General features: G+C 43.8%; 1 protein-coding gene across 3 annotated transcripts in view; it reads right to left on the bottom strand.

Annotated features, from left to right (window-relative positions):
- The window catches only part of HYDIN (HYDIN axonemal central pair apparatus protein), a 438909-nt gene that overhangs the window by 190792 nt on the left and 226234 nt on the right, over positions 1-21883 (bottom strand). The gene's annotated exons all lie outside the window — the stretch shown is intronic.

The raw sequence follows: 21883 nt of genomic DNA, 5'->3' as shown, positions 1-21883 counted from the left end.
CTTCTTCAAATCTCAGCTAAGGTTTCACTTGCTCTTAAAAAGTTTTCTGACTACCAGTCTAGGCCCAATTTCTTTCCTCTGAGTATCCATAGCCCCCTGGGCTTCCCCTTTCACACTTATTTTTACCATCCCTGTTAGATGTGGACTTGCTGAGGACTGGTATCCAATATCGTGTCTAATCCAGAGCCTGGACTGGAATAAGTAGTCAGCATGGTCATGAATGAATGAGCCACTGGGGATCCTGCTCCCAGCTCACCAGAAAGCAGGGCTAAGACTCAGCTGAGGCCTGGGAAGCACTCTCTGTTAGGGGCCTGGACATGACCTTGCCTCCTACAATGTGATCTCAGTGCCTTGCTCGCCACACCCTAGTCCTGGTCCCACCAATAAGCTGTGCTGCCACTCAAGTTCTCTGAGCAGAGGAACCCAGGGGAAAAGAAGCAACTGTACCGGCTGGTGCTGAAGCCCATATGTCCAGGTTCCACTGATTAAAAAGGCCTTTGGATGTCACAAAGGCCAAGGTGGTGGGGTCACCCCCATTCTTCCTGTTTCCCCTTGGTGCGTGGCTTTTTCTGGACCCCTCTCTGACCCTCCCCAACCTATCTCAAGCCCTTGATGTTAATTTCAATCTATTTCACTTATATACTCATTCTGGCCCCATCTGTACTCAGAGGCTCAGCACAAATGTCATCTATTATGTGAAGCTCCCACCACTGGCCTATCTTCCCACCGGAAGAAATTCTCCCTCCCTTGGAAGCTTCACAGCATTTCATCTGCACTTCTTTTAGGACACTGTCCACTCTAACCATGTCCTAGAGTATCATTTCCTAAATTTCAGGGATCCCACTACCATCTTCGTGATTTGTAAGCACACAGTTTGATGAGTTGTATACACATCTGTGGAACTATCACCACATTAATAAACAGAATGTTTCCATCATCCTAAAAAGTTGCTTTGTGCAAACATTCATCTGCTTAATATCACTAGAGATTAATTTGCCCACACTTTCATAGAAATGAAATTGGAAACATGTACAAATTTGTGTCTGACTTCCTCTGTTTGGCATGATGTTTTTGAGATTCGTCCATGTTGTTGCATGGAGCAATGATTCTGTTCTTTCTTTGGAGCAGTATTCCATAGTGTGGATGTTTTCCCATCTTTTTGTTGATGGACACCTTTACTATTTCTAGCTTTTAGATACTATGAATCAAGTTGCTATGAACATCTGTGTACTAGTCTTTTTGTAGACATATGTTTTCATTCTTCTTGGGTAAATTCCTTAGAAGCAAATTGCTGGGTTGTATGGTATACGTATATTTAATATTACAGGAAACTGCCAACCAGTTTTCCAAAACTGTTGTACCACTTTACACTACCACCTGCATTGTATGAGAGTTCTCATTGGTCTGCATTCTCATCCACACTTGGTATTTAGTCTTTTACATTTTGGTCATTCAAATGAGCATACGGTGATATCACATTGTGGTGTTCATTAATAGGCTTATTTTAAAGGAAAATTCTATGTCATTACTATAAATGAAAACACAGGATTATCTAGCATATTTAGAAAAATCAACACAACAGAAAAAAATCAATGTAATTATTTTCTTGCCTGGTGAAGGCTCTGAGCTGAGCTCTGGTTGCTCTTTTTAAGAAGGGAAAACACTGGGCTGGCATGATCTTGGCTGGGCTTATTACTGTATGGAAGGAGGATCCACGGTGTCCCCTCTTTACAGACCCCATTGCACAGGGTCTTACACATAGAGCCTAAGCTCAACAGATGTTGTTTGATTGATTGCATGAATGGATGGATGGATGGATGGATGGATGGGTGTGTGGAATGTTGAATGAGAACAGTTGAATAGCATGGAGGGTAATCTGACTATTCTGCACCTTCTCTGTCAACCTGGGATAAAGAGTGGGGATGGGAAAGCATGAAGAATTCACAGAGTATGGAAAAGCTCTTTTCATTTTTGGCCTGAGCTTCCATTTGGCTTGTTCCAGACCAGATGTCTCTAGCTGACTTTACCTCTGGCTGAAACCACTCCATTAGGGGCAGAGAACACATATTGGGCTGGGTGCTAACAAATCTCCCGGGAAGCTTGTTAAAATAAAGATTCCTGAACCTTGTCCTCTGACAGATTACAATTCAGCAGGTCTCAGGAGTTAGATTTTTAACAGTCTTCCCAGGCAATTCTAATGGGCAGCCAGATTTAGGAGCTGCCGTGGGTAGGAATGGCAACATGACAGCTGAGAATGGAGCTGATAATTAATATGGGGCTATCACTGCAGCCTTAACAGCTAGGGACAGTGAAAATCAGCCAAGGACAATTCTGAACACTTATTAAATCACTCCAGGTCAGCAGAGATGCCTGGCAAGGCTTTGCCGGCTCGCTGCCCCACATAATAGCACTCTCCCATCCAGCCTTTGCACCCCTGTGGGATGTTGTGCTGCATAAAGAGAAAACAAATGAGAATTTCTGTAAAGGAAAAATACAAAGCTGTAGAGGGTCTTCATACCTGAGGAAAAACAACACCTCAGTTGACAATGCTACCTGGACAATTGGGAAGTGAGAGGTCTCTTTGGAAATCAACAGAGGAAGGCAGAGCAGCCCTCCCTGCTCGCCGCCTGAGCCACAGGAGACAATGAAACATTGACCATAATGAGGGCTTTATGTTATTAAAACCGGAAAACCTGCTCCAAAATATTGAAATAGAACACTGGTAGAGTTTCTTTGGATCAGATTTCCTTTTACCCTCAGGAACAGGTGATTACTTTCCTAGTATGCTGACCCAAACAGGAGCAGATTCAGTTATTTTTAAAAGGGAGTGCATAGCAAACAAGAACAATCGATACTGCTCCAATTCCAGAGCTCCCTGTATCAGAATCATGGGAGAAGCCAGGAAAGAAACGCTCCCTGTAGCTGCCAGAGAATCACATGCATGTCAGACACCCGCTATCAGCAGCACCGGCTTTGGGGGCAGTGGTTTCCCTCCTCATGTTTTATTTTCAACTCTTGGGGAAGGATCACCACAATCTTTTGTGCTACAAAGTTAAAAAAAAAAAAATCCACCATACTTCTTTCCTGTCCTTTCTTCACTGGAAGCAGTGTGGTGCTAAAATAAAACCCTGATGAACAAGCTTGTATTTCAGTTAATGTTCTGTGTTGCAGCTTCCATGATCTTTGCAGATGGGATGGTGGATGCTGGACACCCACTGAAGTCTGCACAGTGTAGTCTTGTGGGAAAAGGTGGCAGGGGTGGGCAGCCCTGTAGGAGACACATTGACTTCTAATTCATTGATTCATTAGACTTGGCTTCTGGGAGTGTCCACTACAGAGGATGAAATCAGCTGGACAAGAAGGGCCTGCATATGCTGTTTAATATTTTTTTAAAACTGATGACTGCAGCAGATGCTGCCGGTGCACTTTATTAGGGTGATGCCCCCAGGTGCTGTGGGTGTGGCTGTACCTTCCTCTGGAGCATTGCCCTGGCCTGATGGGAGATGCCTCACCCACCCTGAGCTGCCTTCCCCCTCATTAGGGTATGACTTATAGGAAGGAGTGACTGATAGGGGTGGCAGCTATGAGAGCCCAGCCTCCTTGTCTCTGAGTGGGACAAACTGTGATGTAATTTACACTCCAAAGCTCCCCATGGGATCAGACAGAGGTTAGACTTCTGAAATCACATCTTCCCCTAGTTTTCCTCCGGCCCTGTCTTGCTTCCCTTAATTTCTTATAGTTCTCCTGAGAGCCCTCCCTCAATAAATCACCTCAAGAACCACATTCTCGGGTTCTCCTAGGGAATCCACTACAGTGTTGTAGGATTCTAAAGATGAGAAATCCAACCCTTGCTTCAAGGAGCTAAGAGCCCAGTGGATCAGAGTCAGAGCCACAGGAGTGGCTGTGCTTTAGGGTACAAGTGTTCCAGCAGGGAGCCAGGCAGTGCACAGGGGTTCTGAGCACGGCTGTGGGGTCAGAGGGCTTGGGTTTGAATTCCGGCTTCCCTACTTGTGCACTATGGGGCCTGGGGGCTGTGTTAGTAAGAGAACCCTCTGCATCTGATTGCTGTGAGCCATAGTTCACATAATGAGCCCCACGGTGCCTGGGTCATAGCAAATGTCCAATGAATGTGAGCTGCTCTTGTGTGGGGTTGGTGAGGATTACCATCATTTTTGGAATTCAAATGAGGGAGACACTAACTCTTCTTGGATGCATACAGAAGTCTTCATGGAGGAGGATATGGTCTAACTATGCCTGAGAGAAAGAATGGTTCTTTTCAAGTGAAGAGTAGAAGGAACGTATAGGCTAGGGGAAAAGTGCCTGCAAAGCAGCGGTCCCCAACCTTTTTGGCACCAGGGACTGGTTTCATGGAAGGCAATTTTTCCATGGACTGGGTGGGGTGGTGGGGGGGATCGTTTCAGGATGATTCAAGCACATTACACTTATCGTGCACTTTATTTCTATTATTATTACATTGTAATATATGATGAAACAATTATACAACTCACCATCATGTAGAATCAGTGGGAGCCCTGAGATTGTTTTCCTGCAACTAGATGGTCCCATCAGCGGGTGATGGGAGACAGTGACAGATCATCAGGCATTAGATCCTCATAAGGAGCATGCAACTGGGATCCCTTACATGTGCAGTTCACAATAGGGTTTGTGCTCCTATGAGAATCTAATGCCACTGCATACCTGACAGGAGGAAGAGCTCAGGTGGTAATGCGAGTGGTGGGGAGTGGCTATAAATACAGATGAAGCTTCACTTGCTCACCCGCCACTCACCTTCTGCCGTGTGGCCCAGTTCCTAACAGGCCACAAACTGGTACTGTTCCTTGGGGGGTTGAGAACCCCCGCTGTAAAGGAAATAGGATTCCCCAGGGACAGGGAAGAAGTCTGTTGTGGGAGCAGCGTATGTGTAGGTGCCAAATAGAAGCAGATGATGGTGATGACAATGATGATGAAGAATATAGAAGTAATGAGGTGGGGTCAGTGATGGTCAGCACTGGGGGCAGGCATGACAGGAAGGGGGATAGTAACCATGGGGACTAGCACTGACCCCAGCAGTCACTTTGACTGCTCTCATGCACCTCTTCCTCCTGGCATTGAGCAGTTAACATCTACCTAACCTTTAAACATTAGCTTAGATGTTACTTTCACCGGAACATCTTCCCTGACCCCCAGGTCCAGGTTCAGGGGTCATCTCCATGCTTCTACATCCTACACTGTAATTTACTCATCAGCAGGGGCAGGAGTCATGTCTGTCTCTCTCACCACGGTCTCCAGCACTGGGCACCATATCAAGCTTAGAGTCAAGCCTAACATTTGTTGAATGAAATTCTAGTCAAGAGTACTGTAGTTAACTCCCTGTAGTAAAAAGAGTTATAAAGATCTTGTTTTGCTCAAATGTTATATCAGATGGTCTACTATTTGTAAAAAAGTAATCCGTCCAATTCCAGTAAGCACAACTGTTTGTAATACAACTTTGCTTCTCCTCCCATCAACAGATGGAGTCTATTTTCTTCAGGCCTTGCATCTGGGCTTGGCTTGACTTCTTTGGCCAATGAGGCATTCAAAAATGTGATGCAAATGGCAACTTGAAAACTACCTAGGCAATTCACAGATTCATGAGAAGTAACACATATTTTCTGTTTAGACAATTACATTTTGGGTATTTTGTTGCGTGATGAAAGCTAACATACACAGATTGGTTTTATTCTCCCTAGCACAGTGCCCTGCACAATTACCCTCAATAAACAACTACAGAATGAACAAGTGGAATGAAAACATTTCAAGTGTGGAAAGAAAATATCAATATTCTTAGTGGTGCAAGCTGGTCATCACCCTTATAAATCACTGATATCAATATGAGAAAATGATCCACAATAGCCACTGGTGCCTTGCATGGTCAGAGGTCCAGTTATGAGAGTATCCAGCACTCCAAAGGTCTGAGTGTGCGCTAGTGGCCTCTGTGAATTAATTTCATTGCTGAGATTATTTTCTCCTGCAGTTCCAATCTCATATTTCCATTGTTCCTAATTTATAATCTGATGCAAACCACGCATCTTTACTTGTCAGATCTTATCAGGTGGCTTCCCAAATTCCTATTCTTGCTCTCAGCTATCTGACTTTGCTTTTCTCATTTTGTAAACCCCCTGCCTCTCATCCATCCTTCCTTCCTCTGACTCTACACATCGCAAATCTGCTCCAGATTAGGCAAGCCCCTGACTGCTGTTTCTAAAGGGAGCAGATTATAATATTGCTTTAAATTATATTAAAAGTGGGCATATTTCTAAGCCCCTCTGGGTGCAAACACAAAGTCCCTGCCATGTTTCCATATTTATTGTCTAGATTTGTGGTCCTACACTTGCTGATCATCCTACATTGGGAAGCAAATGACAGATGGAAACAGATGGGCTGGCCCAGTGCCTTCTCTAGCAGCACGGTCTAGCTCTGCCACGTGAGAAGGGGAAGCCAACTAGAGACATGTCTCTATTATGGAAAGCAGCCTCCCCAGCCTTCTGACATTATTATACCACAGAATACTTCCAACTGGTCACGTGTGCTAAGGTGGAAACTGATGAGAGATCGCTGAGAGGCTGAAACTCAAGTTACTCAGAGCTTAGCAGATGAAAACCATCTTTTTAAAAGGTTCTCAAAAGGAGTTGCAATTGGAGCCTCTAGAACAGTGGTTCTCGGTGTTGGCTGGCCATTGGGATCCTTCATGGACCCTTAAGAAAGACTGAAGCCTGAATCTCAACCATAGAGATTCTGATTTACTTGGCTTCAATCTATTTGAAACTTCCCAAGTTGATTCTAATGTGCATTCATGGCTGAGAACCACTGGCCTAGAAGATGGTAGTGAGAAAGTCATGAATAGTGGTAAAGCAACGTATCAAGTAAGAGCCCCAATTAAGTAACTGCAGCTGACCTTATCATCACTATTCTCTACCAGGAACTATGAAGCACTTGATAAGCACTGCCTAATTTAATCTTCACAACAGATTGAGGAGGAAGCCACTATGATTATCCTGTCTTCAGATGACAAAACTGAGGCTCAGAGGACAGGTCAATGGCTGCGTTAGACCTACACCAAAGCTCATGCTCTTAGTGACTTTGCTGGAGAGTCTAGCCGATCCACAGGTGAGGGCTTCTCCCGGGTCCCTTCATGTCATGCCATACCCAGGGCAGTGACTCCCAAAGCAGGTCTTCTCATTCTAAAAGTAACTGGAACCCACAACATAAGGAATATACAATGTGTTGTCTGGAACCTTTGGAAGAAGAGGAACCCATCCTGATTGTAATCTGAATGAGAAAAAGCAAGACACCATTGACCTTGCCCTTGAAGTAACTTTGCAGAAACAGTTTTGCTGTCAGGTGAGTAGTGGAGGAATGTGCCCAGAATCTACCTCGAAGCTCTCTAGTCTAGATGGATTTCTGTGTAAAAAGGCCACTTCTATAAAGCTCCAGAAGGTGTCCCCACTGCTACATGATCTTAGAAAGGCTGCCAAACAGGTAGGCTGTGAAATCTCCCTTATAATCAGCTTCAAAGCTCTTTAGAAATACTTTCAAAACAGGTTGGTTTTTAAAGTCAATTTCTTTTAATGTCTCGTTTTCAGTAGATTGTAGCTAGCTTTGGGAGAATTTTAATTAATATGAACATGTAGACCAACCAAATGAGCCCTTTTTACGAACATCACTCCATGAACCAAGCGGACACAACCCTGACTTAGGTTCAGATATGCACTGATAGTTTCCGCTGATTTCATTAGAAGCTGGCTTAGCTCACATTGAATCTCTGGAAGTCTGATGCCCTCCACTGATATTGGAAACATTGGGAAAATGCCTTAAAAAGAATGAAGCTATAATAAGGTGACTAGAGTTCTATAACAACACAAAAGCAGGAGAAAAAGTTTTATAACACTCACAATTGAAATGAAAAACAGTCCAATTCAGTTACCTATGGGGTAATGGATATGGTAACTCAGGAAATGAGACTAAGCTGAATTGCAAATAGAAGTAGACTGTATGGGCCCTAACATGGAGATAGCTTTTAAGTTAAATATGAAGAGAGCTAAAGGCCTACCCCGCTCCATAAGTTTCCCTGTGCTTGGCCCTGAGTCACTTGCAGGTCGACTACAAAGGCAGGAAACTTGTCTCTGGAAGCTCAGATTTCAGAGATGGCAGACAGCCCTCTCATTAGCCTCAGTGGGTAATCTGACCCCCCGGTCAGATAAATTAGCTGACCTACCACAGCAGAAGAGGAGACCCTAGATGAACAGGCTATAGGAGGCATGGATGATGAAGGCCCTGGGAAGGTTCTGGGGACAACAGAGATGGAGTGTAAAGTGGTCTACTGCTCTCAGGGGACTTCAAATTTACTAACAGTATCCTATTTGTAATGGGTATCATGAGGTGTGGACATTGATTATGCTTCTCAAACTATGTATCTATGTTACAGACACTTTTGCACATACAATGTAGTTTCATAATAAAATCATTGCTGACCTTCTGCAGGGGCAGTTTCAGTCAAGTGAGGAGGCCAAAAGCCAGTTTAAATTGGGTTGGGGAATGAATGGAGGCAACTAGGGTACTCTGTTTTCTTCCATTGCCTGGTAGAGAGTTGGTGATTCATGCAAGAGGATTAAGAGAAGGGCTTTCTAAGAGGTGAAGCACTTGTACTGTAGGCAAAGGAATAGGAAGCTTGAAGATACTGAGAGTGAGAGGAGATTATTGCTAGAGAGGAGAACAGACAGAAAGCTTGGCCTGGAAAGGCAATAGATGCTTTTTTTCTGTACAGTCACTCTCTGCATCCACGGGTACCGCATCCAGTGATTCAACCAACCAGGAATCAAAAACTTCTGAGAAGAGAAAAATGACAAAACCCAACAACACAACAATTAAAAAAAAACACACACACATAAAAAATGAACGCAATACTGCAACTATTTACATAGATTTACATGAGCTATTATGGCTAATCTAGAGTATACAGGAGGGTGTTGGAAGGCTATAGGCAAATAGAACACCATTTTATATAAGAGACTTGAGCATCTGTGGATTTTGGTATTCTCAAGGGCCCCAACCTTCAGTGGATACCTGAAGGACAACTGTAGATTTGAAAACATTCATGTATTTCTAAAAAGTGAAAGGCTCATCTTCCTCTTGAGTCAGAGGGAAGGAAATGGGGTGGTGAAAGCAACAGCTCAAAGAAAAGTAATCTCAGGTTGGTCTGCAGCTAGGGGAGACCAGAGGGAAGAAAGCCACCAGCAGAGAGAGGTAGGGAGCCTGGAGGGAGGATTCCTGGGAAAGATGATGAAAGGCAGGGCAGATCCAGGAAACACTGTGGAGGAAATGCTGGTGGAAACATTTGGTATGTTCATATTTAATTTTGTCCAATCTGGTGGGTATGTAATGGTGTCTAGTTGTACCTGTTTTAATTTCCATTTACAAGATTACTAATGAGGTGGAACATCTTTTTATTCTTTATTGGCCATTCATGTCTGTTCTTCTGTGAAATAACTGCTCATTCTTCTCTCCTAGGTTTTAGTTGAATTCTGTCTTTTCCTTCAAGGGCATTCTTTATGTAGTATGTAGAATGATCATCTGAAGGTGGTTTGTATGCCAAAACTGCTCTCTGTTGGTGCCTTGTCTTTGTACTCTTTTAATGGTATCTCTTGATGCAGAAAGCTCTCAAATTCAACATAGAGATTATGGATAGTTTCATTATGATTTTGTGCTTTTTGTATCTTGTTTAAGAAATTCTGAGGCTAGGCAAGGTGGCTGACACCTGTAATCCCAGTACTTTGGGAGCCCAAGGTAGGAGGATTGCCTGAGGCTGGGAGTTTGAGACCAGCCTGGGCAACATGATGAGATCCCCATCTTTACAAAAAATTTAAAAAAACCATTAGCCAGGTGTGGTGGTGTGTGTCTGTCATCCCAGCTAGTTGGAGGGCTGAGGCAAGAGAATCACTTGAGCCCAGGAGTTTGAGGTTGCAGTGGGCCATGATCATGTCACCACATTCCAGCCTGGACAGCAAAGTGAGACCCTGTCTGTTAAAAAAGAAAAATTCTTCCTTATTCAGAGTCAGAGATCATCAAAGCATTACCCTACATTTTCTTCAAATTAAAAAAATTTACTTACACTTTTCATGTTTATATCTTTAACCCATTTGGAATTAATTTTTTTTTTTGAGATAGAGTCTCACTCTATTGCCCAGGCTGGAGTGCAGTGACACAATCTCGGCTCACTGCAACCTTTGCCTCCTGGGTTCAAGCAATTCTCCTGCCTCAGCCTCCCGAGTAGCTGGGATTACAGGCACACGCCACCATGCCCGGTTAATTTTTGTATTTTTAGTAGAGATGGAGTTTCACCATGTTGGTCAGGCTGGTCTCAAACTCCTGACCTTGTGTAACCAGCCTTGGCCTCCCAAAGTGCTGGGATTACAGGCATGATTTTGTATAGTGTGAGTTTAAGGATCTGTTTATGCTTTTTTCTATATAGATGACATATTGTTTCTGGATCATTTACTGAATAGGCCATCCCTTCTCCTTTATTCAAATATTTCAATTTTGTCATGTCTCCATACATGTAAGACCCTGTTTCGGGGGTTTTTGTTCTGTTCCTTTATTCTATTTGCCTATCTGTGCACAAATACTACACGTTAAACTTTATTATATTTTTACAATAAGGCTTGATATCTAGGAGCTTGGCTAGTTTCATCCCTCTTCTATATAAAGTTTAGGATCAACCTGTCAGGATTTTGATTGGAAGTACATTTAAACTATAGATCATTCTGGGGAAAAATGACATCTTTACTGAACTGAGCCTTTTAAATCAATGAAACAAGTATGTCTCACCATTTATTTAGGTCTTATTTAATGACTTTAAATAAAATTATCATTTATCCATAAATATTGTGTTTTTATGTTACATTTATTTCTAAGTACTTTTTTTTTTTTTTTTTTTTTTTTTTTTTTTTTACTGCATTCTATTTTCTATTTGTTGCTGCTATACAGAAATGCAATTGAGGCTGGGTGTGTTGGCTCATGCCTGTAAGTAATCCCAGCACTTTGGGAGGCCGAGGTCGGTGGATCACCTGAGGTCAGCAGTTTGAGACCAGCCTGACCAACATGGTAAAACCCTGTCTCTATTAAAAATACAAAATTAGCTGGGCATGGTAGCAGGCACCTGTAATCCCAGCTACTCAGGAGGTTGAGGCAGGAGAATTGCTAGAACTCGGGAGGCAGAGGCTGCAGTGAGCCAAGATCGCACCATTGCACTCCAGCCCAGGGGACAGGGTGAGACTCCGTCTCAAAAAAAAAAAAAAAAAAAAGAAATGCAATTGAATTTTATAACTTTATATCAATCCATCCTCCTCACTCAATTCTTTCATTAATTCTAGTAATTTGTCTGTTATTTTGCATTTTCCATGTAGATAATAATTACATGACTTTTGTTTCTTCCTTTCCAAATCTAGTCTCTTTTATTTACTTTCCTATCTTCCTACACTGGCTAGGATCTTTAGTAAATTGTTGAATAGAAATGGAACTCTTGGCTAGGTGCGGTGACTCACGCCTGTAATCCCAGCACTTTGGGAGGCTGAGGTGGGCAGATCACCTGAGGTCAGGAGTTCAGGACCAGCCTGACCAACATGGAGAAATCCCATCTCTACTGAAAATACAAAATTAGCCGGGTATGGTGGCGCATGCCTGTAATCTCAGCTACTCGGGAGGCTGAGGCAGGAGAATCGCTTGAACCTGGGAGGCAGAGGTTGTAGTGAGCTGAGATCATGCCATTGCACTCCATCCTGGGCAACCAGAGCAAAACTCCATCTCAAAAAAAAAAAAAAAAAAGAGAAGAAGAAATGGAACTCTTGTCTTATTTTTGATTTTTAAAGGAAATGACTTTAACATGTCTTCATATTTTAAAAAGTTATCCTTGATTAGGTTAAGGAATTTTCACATGAATAGTTGTTTGGTTCTACTGAATTTTTTCCTTGATTTATTGAGATGATCATATGTTTTTTCTTCTTTAATGGGGTAGTATAGTAAATTGAATCAACGGATTTTGTAATGTTAAACCAACCTTGCATTCCTGGAATAAACTCAACCTCATTATATCTTATCTTTTTATGCTTTGCTGGATTCGGTTTGTTAATATTTTGGTGAATGTTTTACATTTATATTTTTGAATTAATGAGTGTGAAATGGCCTGAAATCTTTATGTCCCTGACCTGGTTTAATGGGTTTTGGTATAAAAATTAAGTTAGTTTTATAAAATAAGTTGGGTAATATTGTCTTTTATATTTTTCTCTGAAAAGAGTTTAAGTTTGAAATAATTTATTTCTTAAATCATTGGATGAACTTTTATGTATCTATCAGGGCTTAGTGGGTTCTTAAAAATGGGGATATTTGAAACTATTTCTTTAATGGTTATAAGACCATTTGGATTTCTTTTTTTAAAATAGTCAGTTTTGGCAAGTTGTATTTTTCTTAAGAACTTGTCCATTTTATCTAAGGTTATTCAGAAGTATGTTTTAAAATGTCTAAGCCTGTGTTTTTGTTTACTTGTTTGTTTCTTGTTATCTATTTGCTATTGATTTCTGACAGAACAGATTCTTTGTTGAGATTTGCTTTAAGCCCTAGTATACAGTAATTTTTCATAACTGTTGCATGGGGCCAGAAGATTTTTTTTAGTGCAGTGTTCTACATATGTCAATTATACTAAGCCTATTGTCTATAATAGTGTTGTTCGCTAGAACTTTAAGCAATGATAGAAATATTCTCTATCTGTGCTGTCCAATACATAGCCACTAGCCACATGTGGTCAACTAGTATTTGAGAGGTAATTTGGTTTAGATGAGGTCATGAGGGTGAGACCAGCCTCATGGAATTAGTGCCCTTATAAGAAGGGACACCAGAGTGTTCTCTCTCTCCTTTTGCTATATGATCACATGGTGAGAAGGTGGCTGTCTACAAGTCAGGAGGATAGCCTTCATCAGAACTTGACTATGCTGGCACTGTGATCTCAGACTACCAGCCTCCAGAACTGAGAAATAAATATCTCTTGTTTAAGTCACACACTCTATGGTATTTTGTTACGGCAGCCTGAGCTCGGTAATATAGTGTAATACGTTACACTTAAGTGTAGAAATTTCAACATTGCTTTGTGACTTAATGTAATTCTTAAATAGTAATTAGGCATCAGCTAACTCAGCCCTAGCTACAGATGTGAGTGTTCCTTGGAGGAAGCCCAGGAACTAATGGGGCTGGGAAGAAGGAGAAAGAAGGACTCCTTTACACTTTCTTTCACTCAACATGTCTGTTCTGAAGTGATTTACATAAAAAGTGTTCTGCTGTAAAAAGCCTGAACACAACTGTGTTAAATAATACATATATATGTTTGTGTGTCTATTTATTTTGAGAATTTGCTTTATAGCAAACCTGATTAATTTATATATCATATGTAACACACCTATTATATTTAATTATAATTATACATGTATTTCAAGTCTATTTAAATAAGTGATATTCCTTCTCAAGGAGCAAAGTAAACCTATAGATCTTAGATATTTGATATTGCCCCTCCCTCAATGGCAGTGAACCAAACTGTAGGAATGATGTCTAGAAGAAAAAACAATTCCACTCCTATGACATGGGGCTGAACTTGAATTTCCAAACCTGTTAATAGAAGGACAGAGTCAGAGGTTTCAAGCCCTTCTGAACGGATGCAGGATGGCTTCTCCAAGAGCTACCTACTTCCTCCGCTAAAGGATGGTCAGTTAGAAGCTGGTGATGAACCTGTGGGCAGAATCCCATGGCAAGGCAACAGCCCCACAGGAACAGTCTACCCAGTCTGTGGCAACAAGTAGGGAATATTGCCCTCCTGTGATGGTATCGTGGCCTCAAAAGAGAGGGTCAATGGGAAAGAGTAGCAGGAAGCAGGCTTTGCTGCCAACATGCTCCCTGGTGGGGCCTCACCCAGTTAAGGCAAAAACTAAGAGGATCCCTGAGGTTCCTGATAACTCTGGTATGGAGCCAGCCAGGCCAAGGAAATCCTCAGTTCCTGCCTGAATCAGGAACCACTGGCTATCACAAGCAGTTGGGGTGTGATTATCACTAAAAATCCCCTGTAGGGCACAGTCTCAGGATGAGAGCCCCTACCTCTAGCAGCTCTCACATGTTGATTCAGGGACTCAGGATAAGGCTGGGAGCCACCACCCAGAGGATCCTTCCCTCCACCCTGCACTCAGCCATCTAGGGGCAGCAGGTGTCTCTTCACCCTGCTGGGACTGATCATCTAGCCCGCCCCAGCAGACCCCGTCAGTGTTTCCACCATATTTCTTCACTGGGTAATATTTGCAAGGCTGAGAAGTAGAGGGCAAAGTGCTGAACTGTGGAACAAACAGTAGCTGTGGATTTTTATGAGCCTCTTGTTTTCTCATTCAGCTTATAAACTCTTGATGGGAAAAGACTGTGCTTCCTACTTATCCTCACCCCACCCCTTTCTCTCCCTCTCTCTCTTTCTCTTCCCTCCCTCCCTCCCTTCCTCTCACCCTCTCTTCTCTCCTTCTCACCCTTTTCCCTCCGTCCCTCCCTCCCTCCCTCCCTCCCTCCCTTCCTTCCTTCCTCCCTTCCTTCCCATTTTTATCTAGTGCTTATTTACTTCCCTGTGCTTCCGTTCCGTTATTTGTAAAATCACAATAATAATAGTGTTTCCTAAACAGCTGCCATGTAAATCAGGTTACTGAGAATATGAAGTAAAGCCATCTTTGGAAATGTCTGGCACACAGTCACTGCTTATCCACCCACCTTGTGCCCCATGAACAGTTTCCATGTTTGTCTTTGGGGGCTCATCAATTCCATGCACAGCAATAAGTCTTATTTATCTTTGTAGTCCCCATCACACATAGCACAATGTTCGGGTAGAGTGTTCAGAGAAGGTTCGTTTAAATATAAAATAGACATATAGTAATAAGATATACAGAAAAATTGGGCTTTGATATGTCAGTAGAAGACAGTGGTTAAAACAGAGGCTTTGCAGTCAGTACAGAAATGGGGTCTTGGACTTCTCAAAAGAAGATATAGAAGTGACCAAGAAATATGAAAAAACGTTCATCGTCACTAATCATCAGAGAAATGCAAATAAAAACTACAATGAGATAATGTCTCATACCAGTCAGAATGGCGATTATTAAAAAAATAACACACTGGTGAGGCAGAAGAAAAAAGGAATGCTTATACATTGTTGGTGGGAATATAAATTACTTCAGCCATTGTGAAAGCAGTTTGGAGACTTCCCAAATAACTTAAAACAGGGCTACCATTTGACCCAGCAATTCCATTACTAGGTACAAACCCAAAGGAATATAAATTATTGTACCAAAAGGACACATGCACTTATATGTTCATTGCAGTGCTATCTATTCACAATAGCAAAGACATGGAATCAATCCAGGTGCCCATCAACAATGGACTGGATAAAGAAAATGTGGTACATAAACACCATGAGTACTATGCAGCCATAAATCATACAGCAACATGGATGCAGCTGGAAGCCATAATCCTACGTGAATTAATGCAGGAACAGAAAACCGAATACTACATGTTCTCACTTATAAGTGGGAGCTAAACACTGAGCACACATGAACATGAACAGGGGAACAATAGACACTATGAACTACTAGAGGGGGTAATAAGGGAGTGAGGCATGGGTTGAAAAACTACCTGTTGAGTAGTATGCTCAGTACCTGGGTGACGGGATCCATACCCCAAACTTTAGCCTCATGCAATATTGCCATGTAACAAATCTGCACAAGTATCCCCTGAATTTAAAATCAAAGTTGAAATTATTAACAAAAAGAAATGGGGTCTGGGATCTGCTGTGTGGGCTCAGGTGCCTGGATCCCTAAAAGCAGGTATTCATCCTCACTCTCTGGGGTTGCTGTATGACATGTAATGAGTTAGAATGATGCCTGGCACACGGTGGGTACTCAATCCTAGTTACTGCTATTGGTCAAGATTATGGAAGCTTCCTTTCATTGCTCCCAATAGCTCCATGTTGAAGATTTGGCCATATACATCTGTCTACAGGAAATATTTCCTACTTGGACATATTCTTTGTGGTCTGGAAAGCTGTTAAAAGAGATTTTCCCAATGTAAAGGTGTGAATTGTTCACACTGTACCGATGGTCCTACTCTAAGGCTTCAAAAATAGGCAGGTTGCCTTTCATACAGAAAACGGGAAGGTGCCTGCACAGCTGGTGCTTAGGGCTGCACGGTGATGGGGCTATTCTGGGAATGAAGTCTGGTTGTGAGTTGCTTTTCCACAGTGCCTGAGGAGTAAACCAGCTTATCAGGTCTCAGGGCATTGGTAAGGTGGTCTTGTTCCTCAAATACTCTTCCACGCAGGTGGTACCTAATTTCACAATTAGATGTCCATCTCTTTGGCTTAGGACTAGCAAGGGAAATGCAATGAGCCTGATCAGTCATGAAGGTGGAATCTTTGTTCTTTGCTGCCCAGCATCCATTCTCCCTTTCTTTGGTCAGGTACCTTCCATTTCCCTCTGGGAACTAGCCTATCTCTGACATTCAGCCTGGCTCAGGAGTAGCAGTGAGTTCCCCAGACCATAGTTGAGGGACATAGGATTCAATCAGAGCCAGTGAGTTACAGCAAAAAATTTCCCAGGACTCTACTTCCTCCCACTAGACTGGAACCTGGAATATGAAGAGCTGGAGCTGCTGAGTCATCTTGCAACCATGTGCGTATAGGACCTGACTGAGAATGGAGGTAATATGGCAGAGGGCAGAGCCGAGGGATGATGGAAGAGACACTAGGTGCAGGTGATGTTATTCAAGTCCTGGATCAAGCTGTGCCTGAAGCCTGAACCTAGACTTTCCAGATGCATGAACCAACAAATTCTGTTTTTCTTTTCTTTCTTTCTTTTTTTTTTTTTTGTAAGTTTGAGTCAGGATTACCATTGCTTACAACCAAAGGCTTCTAATGATATGGTCATTAATAGAGGATCCATTTTTAAAAGCTTGCTTGGCATGGAAGAGAGTAAAGGGAGCACAAGACTCAATGCTAGTAATGTTGGAGGCTCTGAATAGGTTGGCTAAGGGACATCCTCAAGATGTCCATGTTTGAATCCCTGGAACCTGTGAATGTTACCTTATATGGCAAAAGGGACTTTGCAGATGTGATTAAGTTGAGGATCTAGAGAAGGGGTGATTATCCTGGAGTATATGAGTCAGCCCAATGATCTAACCACAGGTGCCCTTATATGAGGGAGGCAGAGGGCCATGCTCCTCCAGAGAGGGGAGAAGGGGATGCTATGCAGTCAGCTTTGAAGGTGGAGGAAGGGCCAGAGACTAGGAATGCAAAGAATGAAAGGAACAAAGCTCTGGAATTCAGCAAAGGCAGGGGATTTTCCCTGCAGCTTCTGGAGGGAGCAGAGGGAGAGTGGCCCTGTCCATACCTTGGTTCTGACCCAGTGAAACTGATTTCAGACTTCCGGCCTCCAGAATGGGAAGAGAAGAGATCTGTGTTGTTCCAATACCCCCAGCTTGTGGTGACCTGTTACAGCAGCCACAGGAAGTTGCTAGCGGGAGGGACCCATTCCCACTGGGTTCACTCTTAGGGCTATAAGTCTGTCATCCTAGCTCAGACACAGTAGGCAGAGAGTCAGGGAAGAAAGGGGGCTCAGGGGGCAGAAAATGGGCTGTGGCCCCTGATTCTGTTTCCCCTTCATGACCTTTTTGCCCCCTCCTCAGGCCTGTCTTCCCTCTGGCCCCAGGGCTAAATGCTTACTTTTGGCTCCAATCCAAACTTTTATCTGGGAGGTGAATAAGAAAAACGCAAATACTTGAGCTCACAGCGTTCTAAGAGGTACAAAGCTGGTGAGGAAGACAGGATGTTTATGGAAAGGACAAAAGCTTAGATCAGTGATAGGCACTTGTGGCGCTTGGACCCTGTGAGACCTCCCCACATCCTGAAATGGCCTCAGACTGATTGTGGGAGAAAATATCTCAAAGCTGCCTCTGGGGTGCTCAAATATGGCCTGGTATCAACATCAGAGAGGCACCCATCTCCTCAATTTCTACAATAACAAAGCGGCCTTAGCATCCTCACCACATTCCTGTGTGGAAGGCACCATTATTAACCTCCTTCATTTCACACAAGAGCCGAGGCTCAGGGAGGCTCAGCCACCCAGCAGGGTCACATGGGGCTGGTGGCTGAGCCAAAGTCTGACTCGGACACCAGCACCCTGAGCTACCCAGGGACAGCTGTGGTTTAAGGGTACTTAGTGCCTGCCCTTGTGGGATTCAATAAAGTAATGCTTATTCTGAAAGAAAAAATAATCACATTTCCCCTAAACATTTTTATTTTCTTATTGGGCCCTTGGGCAGAGCAAGGAACTGCCTCTAAGCCAAGGTCTGGGCTTATCTGGCTGCAAGGAGGAGTGATAGGTAGGGAGGGGAGGCCTGCCTGGCCCTGGCCCCCTTGAGCCACACACAGGCCACAGCGAAGCTTGGCTAAAGCCTGGCTTTGGCCTTGATGAATGCAGCCTGGTATAAGAAAAGGATTTTCTATCATTTGTTGGAAGTAAAAGGAATCTGGGTCCATCTGTGGTTGTCTAAGGACCCTAGAGCTCCTATAGGAGGACCTGTAGGAGCCCCTATAGGATTCTGGGGCTGCTTCACTTAGCAGCATTTGGTACAAAGGAAGAGACCCTTAGAGAACCTAAAAACAGCCACCAATTTGGGAGTCCTTGGCCTGTCTCAGGGACATATGCATGTTAAGATACACTTCATTTAATCCTCACAGCAACTCTTTTAGACTACCATTTTACAGGTGAGTCAACTGCGGCACAAGGTCACATGGCTAGGAGGAGCACAGCGCTTGGATTCTAACCAGTCACATCTGATTCGGCAGCCCAGGACCCCAACTACCACTAACACACCACATCTTAGAAAAGTTCCACTTTTGGGCCAGGAACAGTGGCTCACACTTGTAATCCCAGCACTTCAGGAGACTGAGGTAGGAGGATCACTTGAGCCTAGGAGATTGAGACTAGCCTGGGAAACATAGCAAGACCCTGTCTCTACAAAACAAACAAACAAACAAACAAACAAAAAACAACAAAAAACCAGAAATTAGCCAGGTATAATGGTGAATGCCTGTAGTCCCAGCTACAGTAGTCCTTGGCTTGAGCCCAGGAGTTTAAGGCTGTGGTGAACCAAGATTGTGCCACTGCACTCCAGCCTGGGTGACAGAGTGAGACTTTGTTTAAAAAAAAAAAAATTCACTTTTGAAGCAACAGAAATTGAGGTATGATGAAGACACAGATGGAAGCATCCAGAAAATGAGGCTCTTTCTCCAGCCTCCTTCCAGGCCTTCCACCCTCCTCTTCCAATCTCCATATTGGCTGGCTGGTGCTCATCATAGAAAAATCAATGTGAGAATAACATGTTCCTTTGCTGCAGGACTTGGCTCCCTTTAGGCCCTTGTATTCGATTTATTTATAATCTGATTCAGAAACGAAAAGCCAAAGCTGTCCGTGGAGACCACTCGGCCCACATGCTCTAAGTTCTAGTGCGGCCTCAGCTTCCCCGCTCTGAGACTGCACAGAGATGCCAGCCAAGCCAGAGGCTGCTCGGCTCCCTGAGGGTTGGCTCTCTAGTCTGGCCTCTTAAAGGTAAAAGCTGGTTCAAGTGCACCGTTTCCTTGTGCTTCTCTTTCACACAGGTGCCATGAAGCATTGTGTTCTTGTCAAGCCAATCAGTTACACTGAAGTGATGGACCTAACAAAAGGGTGGCTCCTGCAGCGACAGCTGTGTGTCATGAATGGCCAGCCCCGGCACTTCATGCCAGCTTTCTCATTACATGCAGATGTGGGAGGGGGAGAGACCGCCATCCACCATGGTTGACCCAGGTTCCTGTCACAGGCACAAACTCAGGCTTCAAAGGCAATGGCTACCTTTTCCTCTTACCGAGTACTTATTTAGCATGCTTGTCCATTTTACTTCTTTCTTTGTTCTTAGATGTGACATGAGGGCCAACTTGGGGGAAAAAATGTGTGCTCAAACAAGAAGGATGCTTTAAATAGATGAGTGAGAATTGCCTACAAAGTCACATGCACACACGTGCATGCACACGCACTGCAGATGTACATGTGTTGTGAAGGAACATGAGAGTGTCTAGGTGACCTCAGACCTACCTAATAAAAGAAAAAGAAAACCCTCTCTTACACTTCTGTTTCTTTTACTAACTGTAAGGCTTAGAAGAATCCTAACTGGATAAGAAAGGTTAGTTTTGGTTTATATCTGATAAAAGTGACCTTTAGCCGGAGTGGTTTATGTTTTTCAGATGTCCTACACAGAGACAGTCTGTCTGGAAACCAGGTGGCTTTTTTTTTTTTGTCTATTCTAGGTGACATTTATGCCTGGAACCTTTCTCTTTGGCGGGTGCCAGAAAGCTGAGAGAGAGGAATCTCAAGCCAGGTATGAAATGATCTCCTTCTCTCTACAAATACCCAGGTGGGAGCAGCTGATTCACCAAGAAACAGCCTTTGAGGATGTACTCTGTGCTGGGGACTGTGCTGGCCTCTGGGGCTCCAGAGGTGATAGGGCAGGTGTGCTTGCTGGCCTCACAGGGATTAAGAGATGCTGGGAAGATGGACACTGAGCCATAAGCAGAGGTGTGATGTGAGTCACCAAGGAGATGGGAGTACCAATGGCCATGACAGGGCATCTGGCCTAAGGATGGACCTTGGAGAAGGCTTCCCTGCAGAAGGATGGTGAAGCCGAAGTCTGAAGAAGGGGCAGGGACAGCTAGGTGGGGCTGGGGAGGAGCTTCCAGCAAAGAAGGGGGCAGTTGGACAGGAACAGCACTGGGCAGGACAGAGGCCGGTGTGTTGGGTAAACAGAAAGGTCAGTGCCGGAAGCAGAGAGCGAATCTGGAGAGGAACGCAGGGACCAGTACATGCTGAGCCTTGCAGAATAGAGTGAGTGCTCTGTATTTTATTCCAAGAAGCACAGGTAGTTATTAAAGGCTTAACGCCAGGGCAGTGGCATGGCTACTGAGGGGAGTAGGAGCTGTGGTGCATGCGTGGAAGCAGAAAGCCCAGGTAGGGCTGTGACCACAGTCCCTGCAACAGGCAATGGTGGCTTGAGCCAGGGTAACAGCAGTGGCAATGGGAATGAGGTTTTCAGAAGGCAGAATAGGTAGAAGTTGGTGGTGGATTTGATAGGGTGGGTGGGGTTAGAGAGAAGAAGAAATCCTAATGCCTCCCAGGAGAGCAGTGATGTCATTTACTGTGACAGGGTGCCCTGGAGGAGAGTCTGGGAGTGAGCAGGGAGGGAACAGAGCTTATGTGGAACACACTAGGCATAAATCACCTGGGAGGCATCCAAGGGATGTCCAAGAGGAGATGTCAAGAAGGCAACAGACTTGGAACTCAGCAGAGGGGGCTCGGTGAAGACAGGCACTGGGAAGCCTTAGCAAAAGAAGCTGACTGGAGCTATGGGGGCACATCAATTTCTGGGAAGAGGAGAAAGCCTAGGATGGAGCCCTCCATCCTTCTACTCCAGTGGAGTTGTTGCTGACAGAGAACTGAGAAGTTGTTGAGGGGACAAGAGGAAAATCAGGAGAATACGGTGTTCTGCAAGCCGAGAAAGGAATCTATTTCAGGAAGGTGGGGTTGGTCGCTGTGCTGAATGCTATTAAGCATTACCTTTCTGAAAAAACCTTTGTCACCTTCTTGATTACAAATCCCACCACTGCCTCCAAGAAAGAGCGTTAATTCCTTCTGGAATACCAGGTCTCTCACACACTTCTGCCAACATACCTCTCCAGACTCACCTCCCACAACTTCTC

This window comes from Pongo abelii, chromosome 18, assembly GCF_028885655.2.
Source record: "Pongo abelii isolate AG06213 chromosome 18, NHGRI_mPonAbe1-v2.0_pri, whole genome shotgun sequence".
In the NCBI taxonomy this organism is placed as follows: domain Eukaryota; kingdom Metazoa; phylum Chordata; class Mammalia; order Primates; family Hominidae; genus Pongo; species Pongo abelii.
Note: the sequence above shows the minus strand (reverse complement) of the source record. Positions and strands in the feature narration are given on the sequence as shown.